The sequence below is a fragment of the Ambystoma mexicanum genome, chromosome 2q, assembly GCF_040938575.1.
Source record: "Ambystoma mexicanum isolate Mex_15411 chromosome 2q, UKY_AmexF1_1, whole genome shotgun sequence".
NCBI classification, from domain to species: domain Eukaryota; kingdom Metazoa; phylum Chordata; class Amphibia; order Caudata; family Ambystomatidae; genus Ambystoma; species Ambystoma mexicanum.
Window position 1 is genome coordinate 507,198,598 of NC_090924.1, and position 8,491 is coordinate 507,207,088.

The window sequence follows — 8,491 nt, forward strand, 5'->3', positions numbered from 1 at the left end:
GCCTACGCAGCACCTTTCAAGAGTGCCTAGATGTCCTCATTTGGGTATATAGATACATATTATATATCATCCTCCAGCAGTGCCTGCAAACCACTCTCCGGGTGTGCCTACATATCACGCTCCAAACGTGCCTACATATCATTCTTCAACAGTGCATACATATCATCCTACAATAGTGCCTGCATATCGTCCTCCAAGAGTAATATATATCATCCAACAAGAGGGCCCCCATATCACCCTTCAGGATTGTCAACATATTACCCTCCAAGAGTGCCTACATACCCTCATTTGGGCATATATAAATCATTCTCCAACAATGCCTGCACATCACTCTCCAAGAGTGTCTATATATCACCCTCCAAGAGTGGCTACAAATCACCCTCCAAGAGTGGCTACAAATCACCCTCCGGGATTTGCATTATATAACCCTCCAAGTGTGCCTACAAATCACCCTCCAAGAGTGTCTACATATCAGCTTCGTGGATTTGCAACCCATCACCGTCCAAGAATGCCTATATATATATATATATATATATATATATATATATATATATATATATATATATATATATATATATATATATATATATATATTTCTCCAGCATTGCCTGCAAATCACTCTCCAAGAGTGTCTATATATCACCCTCCAAGAGTGGCTACAAATCACCCTCCAAGAGTGGCTACAAATCACCCTCCATGATTTGCAACATATTACCCTCCAAGAGTGCCTACACATCATTCTCTATGTGTTAATGTATGTCATCAGGGAATAGTCCCCACATAACATCGCGAGGTTCATACATGTATTCAAAACAAACATGCTGTCCTCCTATGTTTTAATAGAAGAAACACAAAATGTCAACTTCTCAAAAGAGCCCATTTAAGAAAAACATAATGTTTTCAGTAACAATTCTGAAAGAAGAGAACGTTTTATATATATATATATATATTCATGGCTAAAATAGATCGTATTAGAAAGCAAACCAAAAAACGAATTTCTCACCCAAAAGTACAATAAATGCAGTTAATAGATCCTTTCACCTGCAGTAAAACGCTCCCCCGAAAGCCCCCCACACACACTTGCTCCATCTCTGTCTATCCTAAAACGTGATCTTTTGAACCCTTTCTTGTGCAACCGATATTTAAAGCAGTGACGGGGAAAGTCGGGGTGCTTGGTGTAGTATGCCAGACCCCGCCCCAGTCCTACCAGCCTCTCTGATGTCGTGGCCTTGTCGCGGATGGGGCTTCTCACATGATTAACGTGCTGCCTCCACCCGGCGTGCGTTCTATGTAACCCCGTGCATCACATCCACGCTCCACGGGCTGCAAGCGCACGACGCGTGCAAAGGCAGTGGCTGTGCGGAGGGGGGGCGGGGAGGGAGGGCGCAGCCGACGAGCGCGCAGGCTCCAGGGGCCAAGGAAGGCAGGCCGTTTCAATCCCCCAACCAAATTACAACACAGTGAATTAAAACGCCATCGATCCGCCCTCCGCCCCTGCCCCTAAAAGGGAACACAAGATGAAGCAGAGCCGTCCCGTTCCCCGGACCGACAGGCGCAGACCTGCGCCCTCCCGGGGATAGCATTACAATCCGGCCATTCGTCATTTTCGACACGATCCGAGGCGATCAGCCAACAGCTTCATCTGAGCGCGAGTTAACAGAGCAGGGTGTCACCGGATCCTGTGCAAAGTGCGCCCTGGGGGAGGAGCCGGGGCGGCGGGGGACTCGCGGTGCGCCCCGCACACCTTCCCCCACGCACACCTTCCGTGCACGAGAGCCTGGTTTGCACGAGTACTGCTCGTCTGCTGAAGCCCAGAAGCAAACGGCCCCATTTGAAAATAACACTAAAAAGGAGACGGGTCCAGGGCAGGCAATGGCAAAGCGTATAGGACAGGCAACTGTGAAGGCTCCAGGACAGGCAATGGCGAAGGGTTCAGGACAGGCAATGGGAAGGGTTCAGGACAGGCAATGGCGAAGGGTCCAGGACAGGCAATGGCGAAGGGTCCAGGACAGGCAACGGGTCCAGGACAGACACTGATGAAGTGACCCGGACAGGCAAGAGTGAAGGATCTAGACAAGCATTGGCATGGCCCCAGGACAGGCAAAGCGTTTAGGACAGGCAATGGCGAGGGCTCCAGGAAAGGTAGTGACAAAGGGTCCAGGAGAATGTCAATGGGTGCAGGACAGGCAATGGTGAAGGATCCAGAACAGGCAATGGCAAAGGGTCCAAGATAGGCGACGGTGAAGGGTCCAGGACAGGCAATGGCAACAGGTCCAGGACAGGCACTTATGAAGGGTCCATAAGAGGCAAGGGTGGAGGATCTAGGACAGGCACTGGCATGGCCCAAGGCCAGGCAAAGCGTTTAGGACAAGCAATGGTAAAGGGTCCAGGGCAGGCAACGTTGATGATTCCAGGCAAAGCAGTGGCAAAGGGTCTGGGACAGGCACTGCTGAAGGCCCCAGGATATGCAATAGCAAAGCATATAGGACAGGCAATGGTGAAGAGTTCTTTATAGGCAACGGTGAAGGGGCCAGGACACACACTGACAAAGGGTCAAGGACAGTCACTGGTGAAGGGTCCAGGACAGGCAACGGTTACGAGGCCAACGCAGGCAATGGCAAAAGGTTCCAGGACAAGCAATAATGAAGGGTCCATGACTGTAGTACCAAATATCAATTAATATTGTGTGTAGGATTCTAGTCAATGCTCACATGAGCTCACAATGGATAGTGTGCTCCCAAGATCACAAGGCCACCGTGTAACCCTTCACTCACAATGCTTAAGGTGACACAATTCATCAGAAATCAAGAACCCAGAATGTATAGTGTTTGCCCAAGATCACAAGTGTTGCATTTCACTTCCGCCATCTCTTACAGCTCATCGCAACTGAATTAGAAAAAAACAATACAAAAGACAAGAATATATGGCGTCTGTCTAAGATCATGAGTCTGCCTCCACTGCAACCCCTTTATGTCCCGGTGCTCGCTGCTTACCTCCTCGTGAGCTGAAATGAAGGCAGATTCAGGGACATTATGCGTGGGGCTCTGCACATGAACAGAGACATGGGTGCAGTGCTTTGCAGGCGCACATTATTAGACAGTGAATATTTCAGCCCGTTGCATACCACGTTAAAATGGAAGGGGTGGGGGTGGGGGGCTCAGCCTAAACGATTGGTGCTAAAGCTCCCAAGCATGCAGGGGGCGCATGCGTCACCTACTAAGCTGTGCGAGGAGGTTGCAAGGGGGCTAGATTCCCCAATATGATGTGGATCACACTGTAAGATAAGAAAGGCATGTATGAGTTCCACGAGGAGATTTTCATGTTTGCACTCATGTTTTCTGTACAGAAACTCTCGGCGCATGTTTGTGGTGATCTTGAGCACATCTTTGCACCAGTTTGGTTTGCACGAGGCGTCTTGATCCAGGAGATACGTTAGGAAACAGGAGCAGGCTAAAAGCCTAACGGCGTTGTTGACATCTCCAGATTTGCACCCTACAGCAAATCTTCATGATTCTAAGTGCACCCGGCACATTGCATGGAGGGAGAAGGGTAACCCAGAATGTATTTTTCACAGGGCGCTTAATACCAGAGACCTCCCTCTAAGCGCTAGACCGCGATGCGATCCTGTGTTGCTCTGCAGTGTCGTGCTTCCAAGACAAGCTGTGCCGCCCCTGGGCTACCCTCCCGGCCCGAAGACTGCATATTATTGTAACACCAGCGCGTGACAGCAAGATGCGCCCCTCTAAACAAGGATCTGTCCCCAGGGGCACCTCGCCTGTTATCAAGGACAAGCTGTCGATAAACTGACCTCCCACTGCCCCCCTTCCCCCTTCACGAGTCACGACTGACCCTGTCCCAGCTCTATCAGATGTTCCTGGGCACGCACTTGCCTTCAGTGAAATACCCAATTCTCTCTTGGGCAAACGCGACCCGACTGTTAAAGAGCGTGTCAAGAAAAAGCACGCGCCGATCCAGTAAGCAGGTCCCGGGAATCAGACAGGCCATTAGAAGCATTGGGGGAAATGGCTAACAAGCAGCCGATTTAAAGATTTCAGCCTTAAGGAGCGTGCAATTAGATTCTATGAATAGCATCCGGCGCAGGTCCCGTCCGCCAGAGCCAGGGAAGCTTGCACGCCAGGGCAGAGTTGTGCGGCAGTGCTGCTGTGCACGGTGCTGCTACAGAGGGGGATACTGGATATGGCAGTGCTGGTGTGCACGGTACTGCTACATGCTGGCTTCGGGATACGGCAGTGCTGGTGTGCACGGTGCTGCTACGGTGGGGGCAAGGGGGTACGGCAGTGCTGTGTGCACGGTGCTGCTACAGAGGGGGGAAGGGGTGAGGCAGAGCTGGTGTGCACGGCACTGCTATATGGAGACTAGGGGATACGGTAGTGCTGGTGTGCACGGCACTGCTACAGCGGAGGCTGATTAGCAGTGCCACAACAGTGATGGTGTGCAATGTAGTGATACAGCGGGGGCGGCGTAGCAGTGCCACCGCAGAGGTGTGAGGCAGTGTTGGTGTGCTGCTACAGTTGGGGCTACGGGGTACGGCAGTGCTGTTTGCACTGCATTTCAACAGCAGCGGCTGTCTAGCAGTGCAGCGGTGCGGGTGCATGGTAGTGCTGTAGTGGGGGCTTCCGCGTGAGGCAGAGCTGGCGTGCACGGCATTGCTATCGTGTGTGTGTGGGAGGAGGGGGACCGCACTGGGGCAAATGACCGTTAACGGGCGTAATAGAGGAGCAAGGGCGTAGCTGCCACGGGGTGTCTGGCATTGGGGGGTATTCGGCAGCATTGGTGTTCACTGCAATACTGGGGTGTCGTCTATTGCTACAGTGAGGTGCACGACATTACCCCTGTGGATGGCAATTGCGGGTCGCGGTGCACACTGCACATCGTGGCAGCAGGGTGGCGTATCAGTAGAATGCATGGGCCGATTGGGGCGCTGCTGGGTTACAGAGGGACGTAGAACCCGGCTGAGCTCTACCCCTGCCCGCAAGGCTGATGAGGTTGGGTTCGATCGGGGTGGGCAGGTCCAGCGCCTTGATCGGGCGAGGGAGGAGGAGGGGAGTCTGGTTCCCACTGCTGGTCTATGGGGGCGCTGGGAGCTGTCCGCAAACCGATGGTGCTGAACCGGGCTCCCGGAAACTCGGCACGTTTCAGCCTCCCACATGCACTCAGGAGGGCAGCAGCCCGAAACTTTCCTTACTCACGAATGATATGCATATGTCGACACGCTCGGGGCGCTCCAAACTCCTCTCCCACACCCAAGACATCAGGTACACACACCTTTTCCAACACAAGCTTCCATGCTCAGGACATCAACACCCTCTCCACACTCAAGACATCCACAGACAGACTCATGGCACTCTTTACTCCCGCGCTCAGAAGCACCCAGTGCACCCACCCTCAGAGCATTGCCCTCTTAGGACACCCACAATCGCCCACACCCCGGACGGCACGGTTAGCATCCACACTTTCGGACGTCTAGACACGAACGGACCGCGACTCCCTGCCGCCTTTTCCCAAAACACACATACTCAGGACACGGACACCCTCCACACTCACCTCCTGCACCCTGTCTCATGATATATAAAGCCACCCGCAGTAAGGGCTGTGGCCCACCTCGCCAGGAGCATGCCCCCAGCCCCAGTGCACCCATAGCACCCCCATACACACAGACATCACAGCTATCTCCAAGCACACGATTCTGCACACCGTGAGGATTCTGACCCAAGTCTCCCCCAAAGACAAATGCACGCCCCAATAATCCCCACTAGAAAAGGGGCATTAGGTCAACACCGTTTAAGGGAGCATTAGAGTAGCCCCATTATTCTGGAAGGAGAGTTACAATTCCATTTACTTACCACTAACGGCGTACAATCCCCTCACCTCCAGACACTTCCAAATGAAGACCGATGGTCTCTCTTCCCCCTCACCCTTACTCAAATGCAGGTTACCCCCCTCCCCCCACCACACACACACACAAGAGGAATACACCCGCAATCACCTTAACGATTTAAAACAGCCACCAAGTTCTCGCTAGAAATCGGAGTGGCCACATTCCTGCACAAGCAGCTCAAATGCACCCTGAAGCCCGGGTGCACTGTACATGGAACTCCACGAGCCCAATGCACCCCTTCCCCACCATTCACCGAACGCACTCACACTTGGCAGCTGTGCACGGAGGCGGACTCATACTTCAGCCGAGGGTCAGGATGCGGGAGGTACTGCCCCGCATGATAAGACGAGGGGCTTCAAAAGAGGCGACGCTGCCCCTCGAAGCTGCACAGGAATCCACCCACGGCGCAGCAGCTGCACCTCCCACTCCCACACAATACACATTTACAACACCCACACGTCAAGCCCGGGGCGCTGTGAAGTGCCGTGCACGTCCTACAAGCCAGCCAGAGTCACCGAAGAGCGCGGGCGGGAGGCGAGACGGGACTGCTCCAGCCCACAGACATAGCGCGGGGCTGTGCAGTGCCACTCGCGTCCTGCACACGCAGCACTTCAAGGATGGCGGTGCTGAGAAATGCTCCCAAACGGTTGACATGTTACATCTCCCCGCTTGGAGAATGGCACGGGTTAGAGTGCTGCTCTACCAAAGCAATGGCCACGTGAACACTCCACGTGACACTGTAAAGTGCTAGCTACTGATCACGCACAGCCCAGCACTTTAAACCACGGGCTTCTGTGAAGTGCTGTCCCAACTCTGTCACCTCAAACACCTTAAATCGGGGCCATTCCCATCTACAGCAGAATCAACATTTCCAGCGGGTGTGGGGGGTGGTGTGGGGGTGGGGGGCATGCACTGTGGGGCCCAATAATATTCTCAGCACTTTACCACAAGGGTACCGAGCACTTCTAGGTCTGTGATGTTGTGAAGTGCCACCTAACAGCTACGGTTTTTCCTTCAGATCGCACAATCCAAACTCGGGGATTGAATGCTCACCCATATCCCACAACCCCCAACCCCCCATAATAATCCAGAGCAGGGTGCTGGAGCACTCTGGCCTTCCCACCCGCCCCAGGAGCTTTTCCCTCTTGTGTCGGTGGTGATTGCAGGTGGAACCCGTCCCCTCTTCACCTGCTGCTGTCACTACAGTGCGTATGAGGGGTGAGCGGGGGGGGGCGGGGTTGAGGGGTCTGTGGCAGACAAGGCATCGTGAGAAGTTTGGGGTCCCGCGGATCCAGACGAGCGCCATTTCGTCTAGTGCAGGGAGTACTGGGAGCCTTGAGGGGTAGCACCCTCCTGGTGTATCGCCCTGGGAGCTCCCCGGGCTCCGGGAGGCACGGTGTTAACGCGGGCCTGCGCTGGAGGCACTGGGTCCTGGCGACCCTGACAGCCCTCTCCTTTGGTGGGGTGGTGGGGACGGAGCTCGCTGGCACACCGTCCTGCATCGCCGGCATGAGCTCAGACATCCCAGGCAGCCAAGAGAGCCGGCATACAATATACTGCGGCAGGACGGGCGCGGGCATCTCCCCGGCCGGCCGCCCTCTCCCTCCCATCCTCCGCCGGGACCCGTCTCACCTACCTGGGGCTGGCGTGAAGCGTCCCGCCTGCTGCCACCTCCCGGGGTTCCCCGCTCCCCACGACTCCTCGAATCCCTCGCGAGACTCCACGCCGACAGCTGCGCCTCAGAGAGCTCACATCCAGCCAGGGCTGCACCCAGTGCCGAGGACTCTGCGGCTCCACACTGCGTCAGGCGGCCCGCAGCGGGCGCTCGGTCCCCCCGCACAGAGCCCGCGCCTGCCCGCTGCCATCCAGCTCCGCACGCAGCGCTGCTCAGGCGGCCGGGCTGCTGCCTCTCCGAGCGCAGTCGCACGCCTCAGTGGGGGAGAGTCCTGCTGGGCTGGGAGGAGGCGGAGTGAGTAACTTCAGCGCGGGCAGCGGCGGCAGCATGTTGATCCAATGGCGCCCGGGCGAAGTTACAGCACAAAGCTTCTAATCAGATTGCTGGGCAGAGGCCGTCTATAAAAGGGCGGCCGCGAGCGAATAGCCCTGCAGTGAGCGGCTCCGCTCCGCTCTATCCCTCCCCTCTCCTCACATCCGCCGCGCTCTCCCACCCCCTCTCACCGCTTTTAACACCTTCTCTCTTGAGCTTGTATTTTCTATTGTCCCCACCCCTCGGCTTCTCCCCCTATCTCTTTCTCTGGGTCCTCTCTTTCACCCAAGCTCTATTTTTCTCCAACGTATGCCCTCTGTTGCATTTTGTCAATGGGATCTTTCGTCACCCCCTCATTCCCTCTCGTTCTCCTTGTCATCTTCCTCTCTCTCACTCTCTTGGTCTGCCCCTTTCACCCACCCTCTCCTTCCCCCTATCTCGTTCCTCCCCTCTCTTTCCCATTCACCTCTCCAGCCCTCACACTCTCTCTTCTTGTCTCCCCCTTTCTGCCTCCCTGCCCTTCCTCTCCGTCCCTCGCGCCATTCCACGACCACTCTCCCCTTTTCCACGTTTCTTCTCTAGCCCCACTCTCGTTCTCTCTCTCC

The 8,491-nt window shown here is 55.0% G+C and overlaps 1 protein-coding gene across 6 annotated transcripts in view; it reads right to left on the bottom strand.

The window, feature by feature from the left end:
• Window positions 1–8,247, bottom strand: part of ELFN1 (extracellular leucine rich repeat and fibronectin type III domain containing 1) — a 1,469,111-nt gene extending 1,460,864 nt beyond the window's left edge. For 5 of the 6 annotated variants that reach the window (XM_069647629.1, XM_069647625.1, XM_069647628.1 and 2 more), the window contains exon 1: window positions 7,536–8,247. The gene's annotated coding sequence lies outside the window, so the exon portion shown is untranslated. Of the gene's footprint in view, window positions 1–1,207; window positions 1,292–7,535 lie in introns of those variants that run through there. The other variant, XM_069647631.1, reaches the window with a different exon arrangement.
• Between the last annotated feature and the right edge of the window lie 244 nt (window positions 8,248–8,491).